The sequence below is a fragment of the Condylura cristata genome, unplaced genomic scaffold (genome assembly GCF_000260355.1).
Source record: "Condylura cristata isolate star-nosed mole 26May11 unplaced genomic scaffold, ConCri1.0 scaffold00027, whole genome shotgun sequence".
NCBI lineage: Eukaryota > Metazoa > Chordata > Mammalia > Eulipotyphla > Talpidae > Condylura > Condylura cristata.
This window is the reverse complement of record NW_004567128.1, coordinates 26,619,289-26,635,894: the sequence shown is the minus strand read 5'-3', so window position 1 is coordinate 26,635,894 and position 16,606 is coordinate 26,619,289. Positions and strand designations below refer to the sequence as shown.

Here is a 16,606-nt window from a genome sequence, read left to right as displayed (position 1 = left end):
ATTGTGCATACTTCTGGCTTTTATTTCTAATTCAATCACATGTTTCAGAGACTACTTTGCCTTATTTTAGTAATTCAGTTTGTTGGTGCCACATTTTTTGCTTAGTTTATCCTGCAGAAACTTCTGTGATACTTGAAAAAAATTTACAGTAGATATTTCTTTAGTGGAGTGTTCTGTGTCAGTTAGGTCATATTGTTTGGTAATACTGCACATATAAGGTACAATAAGTCTTACACATCCTTGCTGATTTTCTGTGTAGTCCTATTAATTTTGGTGAATCAAATAATGAAGCCTGCAAGTTTATTATTGAACTGTACATTTCTCCATTTTCTTTCATTTATGTTGCAGCCACAATTATGATTCACCAAATATGACCAAGTATTAATTCCCCAAATCTATGAATATGTAATGTTGAATGGCACAAATTTCTTAAAGGTTGCTGATGGAATTCAGATTGCTAATCAGTTGACCTTTGCAATATCTGAAATAGCTCTTAGTCTAAAATGAATCATCGTCCTTTCTTACCAACATAACCATATAACCAACACCAAGTTAGAAAGCCACGTGCTGTATATAGTCAGCAACCATAGAATAAATAAGTCAACATTTCATTATACCAAGCAGTAAGAGACTTGGGTCCTTCTGTGTAGACTTTTATCTGACTGAGCAGAGTGCCTCATTTGTCTACTTTAAAATAGTTTATGAGCATTGAAGGATAGTATGTATTAAATAATTTAGCTTCTCAAATAGATGTTAAGAAATGGAGAGCAAATAAGACTGATTTTATGCAATTAGAAAGGTGATATGTTTGAAAACATTCACTCCCTGGGCACTGGGAGGCAGCAACTCTTTTTCAGAAAAAATGCCAAGGGTAAAACTCAGAGAAAAGCCTGAGATTGCTTTCTATCTCACAACATATGACATTTAAGACCAATCCTGCTTTTCCTTCACATCCTGTACATTTGGCTCTAAGGGAGAAGTGCCTTACTTGGGCTTCTGAAAATCTTTTGCTACCATAGTGAAGCAGAAACTCCTCCCTCCACCCCCATATCTTTATCGTTTGACTTGGAAAATTTTAGATGATAATATCTCAGATTTGCTTCTATGACTTTAATACTGAAAGTGAGTCCCTCAGAGAATCCAGCTACCACCTCCTTCTCTGAAACCCCTCTGAGTGTTCTTAATTTGGACTTGACTCTGTCAGCCTGTTCTCTAGCACCTTCCCCACCTCACTCTACCCCTGCTAACACACACCCACTCACACAATTTACACCCACACAATGACTCCAACATAAAGTGTAGGCTTGTAAAGCAGCAGACTTTTTAAAAACCACAAATGCAGTTATCAAGGCAATCTCCAGTTACATAAATTGCAGGGCCCAGTGCAAAAGAAAAATGTGGCCTCCTCCCTGTTCAAAAAGCAGGAACAAAGTGCCATTAAAGGTACTCAAATATAATACTTTGTTTTTGTTCCATGTGTCTCCTTCTCAACTCCCCACTTTATTTTTTATTTCCTATTTAATGTGGTCCTAAATTTAAAAAAAAATGGAAAATTTGAATTACTGGCATGAATTTTGCCATTCATCTTTATATTGTCCAATGCTACTTTTAAGTTCAAATTGAAATATTAAATTTGTAAGCAGAATCAATGAAATCACACAATTAGTTGTAACTCATATGCAGATATGTATTTCATTCTTGCCACAACAGTATAAACACAAAATAAAGTGAAGTCTTTTTTAAAATACACTTTTATTGATTGGTTTATAGGATTATGTAAGTTGGAGATATGTAGCCTTATAGCTTGATATACTATTGTGTAATACATGTGACATATAATTAAAATTTGATATAATATAGTGCAATATATGACACATACACGTATACATATACATGACATACTCTACTATGTGATATATATTACACTATATTGCATATATTGAGTTTTATATACTGGATTCTTGAGTAATAATCCAATATTATACTTTTATATTTTATATATTTTAATAATATATATTATTCAATAATTCAAAATATTATATAGCATGATATATATCCTACATCACGATCATAACCAAAATTTAGTTTCTGTTCATCACCACAGTTGATCCTCTATGCTAGTTTCACTGAAACTCCTCAAGCCGCTGAAACCAACTGCTTCATTTCACTTCTCCACATGCTTGCAGTCTGCTGACACTCTACCTTTGGCTTATTGTCGAGTAAAGAAAAACTGAAAGGCAAGGAACCATGGGCTGTCTTATCTTTCCTTTGGCTCAGTGTCATCATCACTTTTCAGAGTCAGTAGTTGACTAATGCAGGTAAGTATTAAAAGTAAGAAAGGACATAATAGTATTCTACTGCTAGCTTAGTAAGTACTAGGTCAAGTGGTAAACATGGTTTCTGGGGCTTGTCAATGATCATATATGTGACACCCTTACCTTGTACTCACTTTTAGTATCAGCGAACTGGACACATCACAGCTCCATTGAAATTTTGTCATGAGATGTCATGTGTGTTATGTGTGAATGGGGCAACAAGGAGCAGTGGACACACTGAGAGCCCGTATCTCATCTGCTCATGCTCATGATCCCTATGGTTTCATTGGCTTTCCCTTACAATGAACAAGCTTGAGGAAAAATTATTAAGGATTTCCAGACAGTGACTGCATGGCATTAAGCCAAGCACAAGACCCTTCTGAGAGTGGGGCCCTGTGTGACCACACAGGTAGTATAGCCATGAAGTTGGCCCCAAAGCAATCTTTTCCTTCAGCTGGTTCCCTATTAGTAGGCAGGTCAGCTTTGCTGCTTATTTCCTCCCTGAATGACTTTTTTGAGGCAGTTTATAAATACACACTTGTATGCAACTCTGTCAGTTTGCATATGCACAGGCACAGGTGCTCAGGCAGGCGTGTTCTTTCTCCTCATTTGCCCCCCAAAACTGTATCCAAGCTGAATGTTCCAGGGAAGGTTTCGGGAAGAAGATAGACCTGTACTTTGCAATCCCTTCTTATTACCATGAAGTTGCATTGATAGGTTCAAAGGTTGCTGAGAGTAATGAGGGCTGTGGCTTCGCCTTCACCCCGAAGACCATGTGATTTCATGCAACAGAGGTTGTAGCTGGAAAGCATTCCTACCTCATCTATTTTTTTCTTGTATATTATTATTATCTATTCTATGTTTCTTGAAATATAACTCACACACTACAAAATTTATCCTTTTAGAGTAACCAACTTAGTAGTCCTCAGTATATTCACAAAGGTGTACAATCACTGTCACCATTTACTTCCAGAACATTTTTATCAGCCCTCAAAGAAATTCCGCATCCATTCAGGAGCCATTTCCCCATTTGCTCTTTCCCCATTCCCTGAAAATAACGGATATATTTTCTGTCTTTATGGGTTTGACTATTTTTAATATAATTCATATAACTGGAGTTAGACAATGTGTGGCCTTTTATGCCTGGCTCCTTTAACTTCACCTGTTTTCAAGGGTCATTCACGCTATAACATTAACTAGAACTTTGTTCTCTTCATGGTTGAATAGCATTCTGTTGTATGGGTAAATCACATTTTCTTTATCCTTTCATCATTTGGGTTGTTTCTACTTTTTGACTATTGGGAAAAAAAACTACCACAGACATTTGTGTTCAAGTTTTTGTGTGCACATATGTATTTTTTCAATTCTTTTGGGCATATATGTAGGCATGGAGCTACTAGGTCATAGAAAAGTCTATGCTGAACTTTTAAGGAACTGATAAACTACCTTCTGCTCAACCCCAGAATTGAGGGCTTCAATTCTCCCCATTCTTTCCAGCACTTTTTTCTTTTTTTTTTTTATTATAGTTAGCAGGTGACTGCTGGTTTTTCCAGCTTCTGTAATTGTGATATTGTTGGTTTTTAAGGCTACCATGAAATGTGGGGAGAGGCAGATGGGATTAGCACAAGTATAAAATGTCATAATACTTTCTGTTCTTACCAAGATGCAGCTACATTTATTGAATAAACATTCCTAAGATTGTTATAAGACTTTAATTAATTTCCAGAGCCCTGAAAAAGTTTTGATTCTGATAGTTTTTGAAGCTTTCTCCTTCCTTTTGTGAAGACTAGCTTTTTGGGGTCCCTATGCCCCTTTCCAGAAGTTTAGGGTGAGTTTACTCAGCTATATTCAAAAACAGAGAAGGAAGGAAGGGAGGAAAGAAAGAAGATAGGTCCTCTTACATTTACAAAAAGGGAAATCCTAATTTTTCCTTCCCTCCCTGTGCCCACACCTGGTGCCTCTCAGAAATAAAGGCTGGTCTCAGCCTTAATGAATGAATGTATGTAAATCCTTCAGTCTAGGACTACTATATCATTCAGTCTATGGCACTAATCTCTAGGAGTCCATCTTTTACTGAGCTCCAATCTTTTTGAAGCTACCTTGTATCATAATTAATCAGTTACATATTTTTCCCCAAAATTTATTTTTATTTATACATACAAGAACTGGGTGTAGGCCTGATGTGTGGGGGGTAAGAGGATTCACCAGAGACAGAATGGGGAGCAGGACAGGTAGATCTACTGAGATACACTGCTGAGGGGAGCAACAGGTTTGTCAGGAGGACTCTGCTGTACCATGTGTGTCACTGGGGATCAAACTCAGGTCATAGCATTTATAGTACTGATACTTAACCCTTGGGCCACCAGGGAGATCCCATTTACATATTTTATGACATTTTTCAATCATTATTCTTTTGTGAGACAAATTACTATAAAATTCTTATCTTTCAATCCATCCATCCATCCATCCATCCATCCATCCATCCATCCATCCATCCATCCATATCATACTCCCATGGATGTCATGTTCTCAGGGTAATGAAAATCTACATTATATTCCACTGGCTTTCCCAACCATGAAGGTATTTCAGGAAAAAAAGCTAGCAGCCGTCTTAGTTTGGCTTATCCTACTAGTGGACCCTGAGACCAGGGTTAGAGTGCTAACCACTAACTTGGGAGAGAACCCTGGGAAGTGCTGTTCAGTGATTGGGGATATAAGACAGAGAAGGGATGAAAGCAACAAAGAGTATGTCTTTTGGGGAGTTACCACAGTGGACAACTGGAGGGAAGTCCTACAGGGAAACTCTAAGCTACACTGTAGAAGCTACTGCTCAGGGTTATCTTACCTAAGGGGATAAGAAGCTGAGGTATTTAACTAGTAACTCCTGTCCAACTCTGGCTGAATGGGGATTGCTTGGAGGACATTAACTCTTAGCACTTCTTTTTGCCAAGCACAAGGTTCTGAATATTAGGGTAATCAGCTCTCAAAGAGTCACAACATATTCACAGTAAGCAATCATTAGCATATAGAGAGAAGGACCAAGGAGATTTTGGCTGGCCACTAGTAGTGTCTGTTTCAGTGCTAAAGGACATTATTATTGAGATAATTTTGGATTTTGTGTAATCAGAAGTGAGAAATACATGTTAGCACTTAACTCTTATTAGTAACATAATTTATGCTACATCTCAAAGGCCACAATAAGGCATATTACTTTTTTAATAAGCATTTTTTTCCCTAAATGGACCAAACACATTGAATGAGGTAGTTTGTTGATAGCCACATTTTACTAGTAGTTACGACAACTGTAACAAGGATGTCGTTGGTTAACAGGCTCATACCATCATAATGAGCTCATAATAAACTGACTTGTAACAATTGATGACAATTATATTCATTTGTAAGTGTCTTTCCATTAGCTGGTTCAATATCGTCTCACAGACCTTTCCCAGATATCTTACAGTCATTCAGGATGGAAACACAGTGGCATCTCTTGCTGTTCACCCATAGCATGGCCAGACATAAAACTTCCCAAGAGCCTCCCTGATCTGAGCCTTGGCAGCTCACCATTGATAGCAGTTCTCAGCTCTAGCAGCTTGTGCGAGTGTAGGGATGCTTCTATGGTACAGGACTGGAAAATGTGCAGAGTCCCAGCATTCCGAGGACAGGCAGGAGAGCTTTGAGTCTTCATATACCTGAGGTTTTCCTCAGGGCTCAAATATTCAGCTTCTTGATATGCAAGCATGCCTGATACCCATTAAACCACTCTGCTTATCTTCAACCCTTGCCCCAGGGAACTCAGACAACCAAATACCATCAATGCCTAGTCTAGACCCTGGGTTTAGGGGCTGAGATAGCGGCTGCATTCCAAAAGAGAATGCTTCTGTCACCAACTTAGATCTCCACAGCTATTCCTCACAAGGTAAAACCATGCCCACCTGCTTATAGTAACTTTCTATTGCCTTCTTACATATAGCTCTCCCCTTTCTCATAGATTCTGGAATGACTCTTATTGTTATTTCTTTGCTGCTGTTGGATCTTCTCTCACTCTTTCAAATGTCACATGAATTTTACTTCTAATTCCCCTCCAGTTATTTGTGACAACACATTTTGCTATCCTTCAAGAATATGAAGGACGTGAGAAATTTCAAAGTGATTATTTCACTGTTGATTCACACATTCTACTCCTCTCCCCACCCTCATCATCTTTGCTAATTTACAGCGGAATCCTGACAATATGGGCCTATTAAAATGGGCTTAGGAGAAACCAATTTAACCTTGGTTGGTGCTCAGGTGGTCCATATTAGTCTTAGAAATCAATATCTATAGCATGTAATGTAGCTAGTGGGACACAGCACTGAGACAATTTGTGTGATGGCAAATTCTGCATTTCCTGTGAGTAGAAGCTGCAGTTCCTATGGTTGAAGGTTACTTAGGTTCTGTTCATGATTCTAAGCATGGCAAGACTCAGGCAAGATATGAAGGTTTTCACAAAGAGAACTAGTTTCAGGGGATGTTGTGTAAAAGCATGAATTTACAAGTCAGCAGGGTGAGTTTGAGTCCTAGGTCTTGCCTGTAGTAGTTCTGGCGCGTCATGGATGGCGAAACCTCAATTTCTGCATCCATAAAATGAGAATAGCAATAGTATTTATTATTAATGTTTGGGAAAGATCACACAGCACCTAGTATATAGTAAATGCTCAAAAATGTCAATTGTAAGGTAGATAGGTCTCTATTTCAGTTGAGTTATATAAGGGTCAGTCAAGGAAACAGAGGTGGACACTGATATTTGAATTGAAGTCACCACAGCAGAGCCTAGGAACACTTTGGTGTGGGAGAAAACCTTCTGGGTGCCATCAAACAATGAGCTGGGCATCTAATACACCCACTACAGTGGGCAAGATTACTCAGAAAATTAGAGCTGAGGTTGTCTATAAAAGAAAAAGAAAAAAAAGAAAGAAAGAAAATTAAAAAAGCAAAGGCCCTCCCTGGTGCTGCAATGGGTTAGGACATAGCACTGCAAGTGAGCCGCAGCTGCTTCATGTGAGTTCCATCCCTGTCCCAGAGGTGACCCACATGGCGTGGCAGACCTCTCTTGTCTCGCCCGCTGCTCCCCTCAGCAGTGCACTCCATCAATCCTCCTGTCTGTTCTCCACTCTGTCTCTGGTGATTCCTCTCACTGCCCCTGTACCTCTGGCCTGTACCTCAGTTCTTCATGCATAAATAATAAATATTTTTAAAAAAAAGAAAGAAAAAAGAAGAGAGATGGCTGATTGCCACTGTTGGAGCAGGGGCTATACAAAAAGATTTTTCCTCTTTCTCTTCTCCACCATGGTGCAAGACCAGGTGAAAAGAACCCCATGTGGGAACTTCGCATCTTCAAGGTCTGTCTCAACATTTGTGTGGAGAAGAGGGGAGACAGACAGACCTGGATGGCCAAGGTGCTAGGGCAGCTCGCAGGTCAGACACTTGTGTTCCCCAGAGCTAGATCCCGGTCATGTCCTTTGACATCAGGAGAAATGTAATCTGTGGAGCCAAATCTGAAGAAATCCTGGACAACTGTCTAGAGGTATGAGACGCAAAATAAATTCTCAGATACTGGGAACTTTGGCCTTGGGATTCAGGAACATATGGATCTGGGAATCAAATATGACCCAAGCCCAGACTTCCATTTGATGCTGGGTAGGCATCGCAGACAAGAAATGCAGGACAGACTGCCCTGGGCCAGACAGACTCAGCAAAGATGAGACCATTCTCTGGTTCCAGGAGAAGTATGATGTTCATGTTTCTGGCAAATTAATTCCTGTTTCTGTCCAAAGAGATCATTAAAACATTCAGTGAGGGCCCTCCCTGGTGGCACAGTGGGTTAAAGCACAGCACTGAGAATCTAAAGCCACTTCAGCATGAGTTCGATTCCACACCCACCCCAGAGGTGATCCACATGGCGTGGCAGACCTCTCCTGACCCGCCCGCTGCTCCCCTCAGCAGTGTACTTCGTACGTAGATCTGCCTGTTTTGCTCCCTGCTCTGTCTCTGGTGAATCCTCTCACCCTCCGCATCTCTGGCCTGTACCCCATTCTACATGGATAAATAAATAAATCTTAAAAAAAAAAAACATTCAGTGAAATGTAAAAAAAAAAAGAAAAGAAACCAGAAAGACTTTTCACTTTTGCTTCTTTTTAGATAACTATATAACACATTCACATACCTTTCCTGAACTAGGTAACAGCCCATGTGATTCTGAGTTTATCTAATCATAGAATAATAGAATTTAGACAGAAAAGATCCAGTGCTACATGCATTTTTGCATCAACCTGGAAGCTTACGTTCTTTATTATTTATAGGCAGCCTGAGTAAATTCTAGTCCAATTTAGCAAATCTTTTTTACTGTGTGTAATATGGAGATAATATCAGTGCTGACCTTATAAAATTAAATGAGGATTAAATGAGAAGCTTTCATGGCACAGAGTAAGTGCTCAACAGTGTTAGTTAGAAGCACTACCTGTCCTCAGATGCTCTAAGTGCTTTTTCAAATCTTGAGAAATATGCTTCCTCTAATGTTCCCCTGCTACTATATAGAACACGTGTGAGCCATCAGATATTTGGAAGTGATTCATATGTTCTTTTTCTCATGCAGAAATATTCCAATTCACATGTTTCCCTGTGATCTGGCAAGGTCCAGGCCTTCCTTAAAGGGGGCTGAGGCCTCCAGCCAGCAGGAGCCCTGATAGTGGCACATTGAATGTCTTGGATAGCAATTTATCAGTGTTGTATGAGATTGTATTGATCTTGCAGTCAAAGAAAACCCTTTAGTCTTAAAAAAATAGATTTTATTTTTCAGCGCAATTTTAGGTTCACAGCAAAATTGAGCAGAAGGTACAGCTATTTCCCATACATTCATACTCATTTTCACAGAGCCTCTTGCATTATCGACACTCCCCCACCAGAAAGGTACATTTGTTACAATCCATTAAACCACAGTGACCATCATCATCATCCAGAGTCCATAGTTTACATTGGGTTTCACTCTTAGTGTGGTGCATTATATGGATTTGGACAAGTATATAATAACATGCACCCATAATTATAGTATCACACAGAATATATTTTTTTAAGATTTAATTCTATTTATGCATACAAGAACTAGGGGTTTGTATGAACCAGAGGCCAGAGGTACAGGGGGTGAGAGGATTCACCAGAGACAGAGTGGGGAGCAGGACAGGCGGATCTGCTGATATACACTGCTGAGGGGAGCAGCAGTGGATGAGACAGGAGGGACCTGTTGTACCATATGTGGGTCAGCTCCCTGGCCGGGGATCGAACTCATGCTGCAGCAGCTGAAGATAGCTTGATAGTGATGAGACTTTAACCCCTGCACCACCAGGGAGGCCCACATACAGGATGGCTTTACTGACCTATAAATCCTCTGTGCGTTGCCTCCCACTCCTAATCCCTATAAACCACTGATATCTCTAGTGGAACCAGGGTTTTGCCTTTTCTGGAATGCAATATAGGTGCAAACATATAATATGTAGTCTTTTTAGATTGGAGTCTTTCACTTAGTATATGCATTTATGTATTCATTGTGTCTTTTCATGGCTTGGTAGCTCATTTCGTTTTAGTGTTTTTAAATTTTTATACAAATATTTTATTTATTTATGCATACAAGAACTGAGGTGTAGGTTAGAGGTGTATGGTAGGGTGAGACCATTCACCAGAGCCAGAGTGGGGAGCAGAACAGGCAGATCTACTGAAATACACTGCTGAGGAGAGCAGCGGGTTGGTCAGGAGAGGTCTGCTGCGCCATGTGGGTCACCTCCCTGGCTGGGAATAGAACTCAGGGCGTAGTGGTAGTAGCACTGAGACTTAACCTCTGTGCTACCAGGGAGGCTTTCATTTCTTTTTAAAGTTGAATGAATTGATTTACGTATTTAGCTACTAAAGGACATTTTAGTTGCTTTGGAACTTTGGCAATTATAAACAAAGCTGCTATAACCATCCATATTCAAGTTTTTGTGTAGACATGAGTTTTCTGATACTTTGGATAAACACCAAGAAACATGATTGCTGGATCATAGAGTAAGTCCGTTTAGTATTGTAAGAAGCTGCTGAAAGTCTTCCAAAGGGGTAGTATTTTGCATTCCCAATGGCAATGAATGAAACTTTCTGTCGTTCTACATTCTCGCCAGCATTAGGTGTTGTCTGTGTTATGATTTTGGCCATCATAACAGGGGTGTAGTGGTAGCACACTTGTTTTAACTTGCATTCCCCTGGTGACATATGATGTGCGGTACCTTTTCATGTTTATTTGACACGTGTATATCTTCTTTGATGAGATATTAAAGATATTTGGCTCATTTAAAAAAAAGATTTATTTATTTATGCATACAAGAGCTGGGGTGTAGGCCAGAGATGCAGGGGGTGAGAGGATTCACCAGAGACACAGTGGGGAGCAGAACACTGCTGAGGGGAGCAGCAGGCAAGTCGGGAGGTCTGCCTGTGCAATGTGGGTCAGATACTGGGCCAGGGACTGAACTTGTGGTACAGTGGCTGCCAATAGCTTCACAGTGCTGTGCTTTAACCCCTTGCACCACCAGGGAGGCCCTTGGCCCTTGTTTCAATTGAGATGATTGTGTGCTTATTGTTGATTTCTAAGAGTTCTTTGTATATTTTGGGTAGCAGTATTTTTTTTTTAAAGATTTATTTATTTATCCATACAGAACTGGGGTACAGGCCAGAGATGCGGAGGGTGAGAGGATTCACCAGAGACAGAGTGGGGAGCAGAACAGGCAGATCAACGAAGTACACTGCTGAAGGGAGCAGCGGGGGAGCCAGGAGAGGTCTGCAGCTCCATGTGGTCACCTCCGGGGCAGGCAGGGATCGAACTCATGTGGAAGTGGCTTTAGCTTCTTAGTGCAGGTGCTTTCACCCACTGCGCCACCAGAAAGGGCCTGGGTAGCAGTATTTTATGTGATATGTATTTTGCAAATATTTTTTGCTAGTCTGTGATTTACCTTTACATTCTCTTGACAGTTTTTTTTTTTTCAGAACATGCCATTTGAATTTTAACAAAGTCCAGCTAATAAATTATTTCTTTCAAGGATCATGCATTCTGTGTTGGTTCTGAGGAGTTATTGAAAACTCAAGGCCATCTTGGTATTTTCGCTTTGTTATCTTCTAGGAATTGTATAGTTTTGCAGTTGCACTTATCTACTTTTTAATTAATTGAATATTTTAAATTGAGGCACTATTAGGATACCTCCCATCAGGTATGGTCACAGTATTACACCCACCACCAAGTTACCCATAGTCCTTCAGCTCAGTGTGTTGTTCCTCCTTCCCTCTTTGTTCTTACCCCTCCCATTCTCTCTTCCGTCTGAATGTGTCAGTTTTATAGTCAGCTTTCAAAAGTTGGATTTTAAGCTTGTCTCTATCTGATCCTCTATCTTCCACATATTAGTGCTACCATCCCACATCTATCTTTCTCCTTCTGACTTTGCAATTACATTTAAGGTGGTGAACCATTTTGAACTAAGTTTGTGAAGGATATAAAGTCTGTGTTTACATTTACTTTTGCAGGCACCCAGTTGTTTCAGCACCATTTGTTGAAAAACTACCCATGTTACATTATATTACTTTTGCTCTTTGTCAAAGATTTGTTGACTATATGTATATATTTTATTTGCATTATTTTTTAAGGTAATATGGGTCTACAGCAATTTATATGATTTAGGGATATAGGCTCACATGTCTTCAGATGCATATGACCACACCAAGACAGCAAAGGACCAATAATTCTCCACTATCATCCACTGGGTCACCTCCCCGTTCACACGCAATGCTGTGTCCCTCTGGTTAAATGTTGACATTCTTCTTGGGAATGAAGCAAGGAACCTCCTCTATTATTATCTTCTGGTGATGTCATCTACCTCAGTAGGCTACATTTATGTATACCTATTTCTGTGCTCTCTATTCTGTTCCATTGATTTTTTTATATATTCTCTTGCCAGTACCACACTGCCATGAGGACAGTAGCTTTACAGTAAGCCTCGAGGTCAAGCAGTGTTAACCTCCAACTTTGTTTTTCAATACTATGTTAGCTAGTCTGGTTCTTTTGCTTCTTCATTTAAACATTATTTAAAAAAAGATTTATTTATTCATACAAGAACTGGGGGTACAAGCCAGAGGTGCAGGAGGTGAGAGGACCCACCAGAGACAGAGTGGGAAGCAGAACAGGCAGATCCACTGAAATACACTGTTGAGTGGTACAGTGGGGAGACAGGAGAGGTGTGCCGCACCATGTGGGTCAGCTCCCTGGCTGGGAATCCAACTCGTGCCGAGGTGCTGTGCTAGATTCCTAGTGCTGTGCTTTGACACATTGCTCCGCCCTCTTCACTTAAACTTTAAAATCAGTGTCTTAATATTCATGAAATGGCCAGCTGGCTTATTGCTTGAGATTGCCCTGAATCTATAGATCAAGTTGGGAAGCTATGACAACTTGATAGCATGGAATATTCCTATACATGAACATATCTCTTCTTTAGTTCATTGATTTCATTTGTCGGGTTTTTATAGTTTTGTACATGTAGATTTTCTTCATATTTTAGATTCATACCTGGTTTTATTCTATGTCATTTCATTTCAAGTTGCAGTTTCTAAGAACCTACCGGTTGAATCCCATTTATATATTAACCTGGATATCCCTTCAAAAATGGAATTAAATTAACTTGAAAAGACATTTTTAATGACTGTATATTGAATCTTGTGTAAAAATACTTTTTTTACTGATAACTTGTTTAAATAATCTCACTGTGAAGGCATAGTTTCTCTCAAAAGCATATACCACAATTAATCAACTAATTCTTTGTTGAACATCCAGGGTACTTTAAATTTGTCATGGTTTTAAATATCACTGTGATGAATATCCTTTATATAAACCCATGTCTGAATCTCTGTTTCTTTAGCAGACACTGTTTAAAGGATGATTTGTTGTGTTAATGGAAATTAACTTTTTAAGGCTAGAATGACTTGTATCGTTTGATATTCTCATCAGCAGAGAATGAGAATGTTCATTAAGATGTACCTTAACTGGTTTATTTTTAAATCACTAGTGTGACATTTTGCTGATTTTATAAATAAGCTATTTTATTTTATTATTTTGATCAGCAATTTATATTTTATTGAGGTTGTAGATTAAAACATAATTTCTATGAATTTGCCTGTTCATGTGTTTTGGCCATTGTCTTATTTAGGTTTTGGTAATTTTCAGTTTTATATATATTTTCAGATGTAAATGAATGTATTTAGGGAAATCTGGAATATTTAGGCTATGATTATGATGGCATTTCACACTGAGGAAAATAATAGACTGCATAATAAGTTGTTGTTAAAGATGGACGTTTGTTTGATACAAAAGTTAGATCTGTACTTTAAACCATGCACAAAACCAATTTCCAGATAAAATATAGAACTAACACACAAAAAGAAAAGTATAAAAGAATTAGATAAGGAAATTTTTTTCATATTTGGAATGGAGAGAGATTTTATGACATGAAACTGATTCTCTGAATTCACTGAAGTAAAAGACCAGGTGTGTACATGAAACTCCAGACCTCTGTATGGTGAGGATACATAGGCAAGGATGAAAAGTTAGTGACTGACTGAGACAAAATATTGCAAGGCGAGAAACAGGCAAATGCTTGAGCTGTAGAATTTATAAAGTACCTTACTTTGAGAAGAACAAGAGAATTAATCCAATAGAAACTGAATGGCTAGCACAAATAAAAAGACAGTGAAAAACATTAAACCAGCCCTTGAAGGCTGACCATAGATCTGAAGCATCCAGAGTGGGAAGGAGGGAGAGGCTGGTGGGGAGGGAGCCCCACAGGGAGTGAGCACAGTGACTCTGGTGGAATACTAGGGCTGCTTTGGTGGTGGGGAGCGACAGTGACCACACATGAGGGGAGAAATCCTGTACTGGCAAAATAATTACAAGGATGTAAAACAATGGTACTTTACTACATGATAATAAAATAATAACAATGATGATGATGATGATGATGATAAAGACAGTCAACCACACTAAGGGCCAGCTCAAGAAATCCCAGCTCTACTGCTTTCCATTGCCTGCATGACAGGTTCAAATTTCCCATTTCTTTCCTAAATTTGAGTCCTGTCTCCCTTTCTGGGTTCATGCAGGTCTCTTTGTCTACACCCTCAAAATTCATACTGTGGTCACAAGGATATCCTCAGGACATCCAGCACAGCTTTTACTATTTCTGACCTACCTACCCTCCCTGTCTCGATGACCACCTTGTCCACCTGTTGAAATGTTTTTTTAATCAAGACGATTATCATCTCATCTACAAAGCCTTTCCTGCCCCTCTGCCACTCCCCTTTGTGGAAGCCCTTGGCAAAGTCCTCACCATCTTTGTACCCCAATGTCTAGTAGTTCACACGTGCATGTAAGCCTGGTGCACATGTAGAGTCTAGGCTTGTTACAGTGACGGTAGCGATACCTTTTCTTAGAGACTAAGCCAATGAAATGTAGAATTGATCTTGATAGCTACATGGAATAAGATTAAAACCCATTTCCTGTTGCATCTTGGACTATATTTCTATTGTCCTACTAACCTTATTTAACTTACTTTATTAAGAATTCAAGTTCCAATAAAAAAACCTGATTTATAAAAAAAAAATGGAGAGTAAAAATTAAGAATGCATTTTGAATCTCTTATCCAGATACCAAAGTTAGGCAATGACAGATTTTTATTTTTATATTTTTAAAGATTTATTTTCATTTATTTATGCAGAGAAGAGCTAGGGTGTAAGCCAGGCTGTGTGGGTGGGTTGGGGGGGTGAGAGGCTTCACCAGAGACAGAGTGGGGACCAGAACAGGCAGATCTACTGAAATGCACTGCTGAGGGGAGCAGTGGGAAAGATAGGAGAGGTCTGCTGTGCCATGTGGGTCAGCTCCCTGGCCAGGGATTGAACTCAGGGCACAGTGACTGATTGGTAGCTCCACAGTGCTGAGACTTAACCCTTTGTATCACTAGGGAGGTCCCAAGGACAGACGTATAGAACCTAGGCAGTAGATAACTAACTACATTCAATAAAGCCAAGTTCAGTACAAATGAGGACAAAAAATGGCACAATTTGAAGGTCCCTGTTGATTTTCCAGGGCAATTTGAATGGAATGATTGAGGACAATGCAGTAGGATCTAGTTAAGGAGAATTAGCAGAGACAGTCACTGGGGACAATTCTTTGGAGCACAATACTATATTCTGTGATTCTCACACCATTGGGTGGGACCAGAGAGCTGGCTGACTATCTGAATTGTACAAGGCTTACTTTTACAAGTTAAGTGAACACACAAACATTTATCTCTTGCTCATGCTAAATCCATACTACCTGCCTAGCACAGTAGCTGGCATATTATATGTGTTAAAAAAATTATTTTTTAACTACTGAAATCATACCATAGACAAACAGAGGGGGGCGGGGGACAAACAAAGAGGGAGAGTAAATTAAGACTCCAGAGGTTAGGAGTTCAAGGTTATGGTGAGTGACATAACTGGGGGAGCATCTGAGTGAAAATGTTGCCCAGTAACCAGGGCTGAGCTATCTTTGCCTTGTTTTGTTTTGGACACTATCCATTACCCTGACCAAAGGGAGGCGAGGCAGGGCGCCTGGTACATGACTCATGGGTGATACATCAGGAATGTATGAATGTTTTCCCCAGGACCTTCTTACCAAGCTCTGGATAGTGAAGATCCCCTTTCCTTTCCAGGACTGGAACATTTGAGTCCAGAACTGCCAGAGGCCATGTTCCCCAGCTAAGAAATAAAGTCCATCTACAGCAGGAGAGATTTGCTTAATAAGCAGAGGGTAGGGCCTAAAGAGTTTAAGCTCCTGGAACTGTTTCCCTGAGGCCAGACCACCCAGGGTTAGGTTCCCTGAGTCACTAAGTATTCCTGCTCTATTTCCCTGAGCTCATTTTAGTTGGGTGCTTGGCACCTGCATCTGAAAAAGTTGGGGAGAGACAGTGCTCTGAGTAGAAGCCCAAATGTATCCATCCCGATCTTCACCTGCCTCTTGTACCTGTTGCTAGTGACAGACCAAAATCATTCCCTATTTCCAAAGGGACAGAAAACACAGTTGCTTTTTTTTGTAAATAAAATTTTATTGGAACACAATAAAATTGTAATGCAATGAAGCTAGCCCCTCATTCCATTTTATATACGTAACCTTTATGCTACAACAATAGTGGTGAGAGCCTAGGACAGAAACCATA

The 16,606-nt window shown here is 39.6% G+C and overlaps 1 pseudogene; it reads left to right on the top strand.

The window, feature by feature from the left end:
• Window positions 1-4,890: 4,890 nt before the first annotated feature.
• On the top strand, window positions 4,891-8,141 carry LOC101626348 (annotated as a pseudogene).
• The last annotated feature ends 8,465 nt before the right edge of the window (window positions 8,142-16,606 follow it).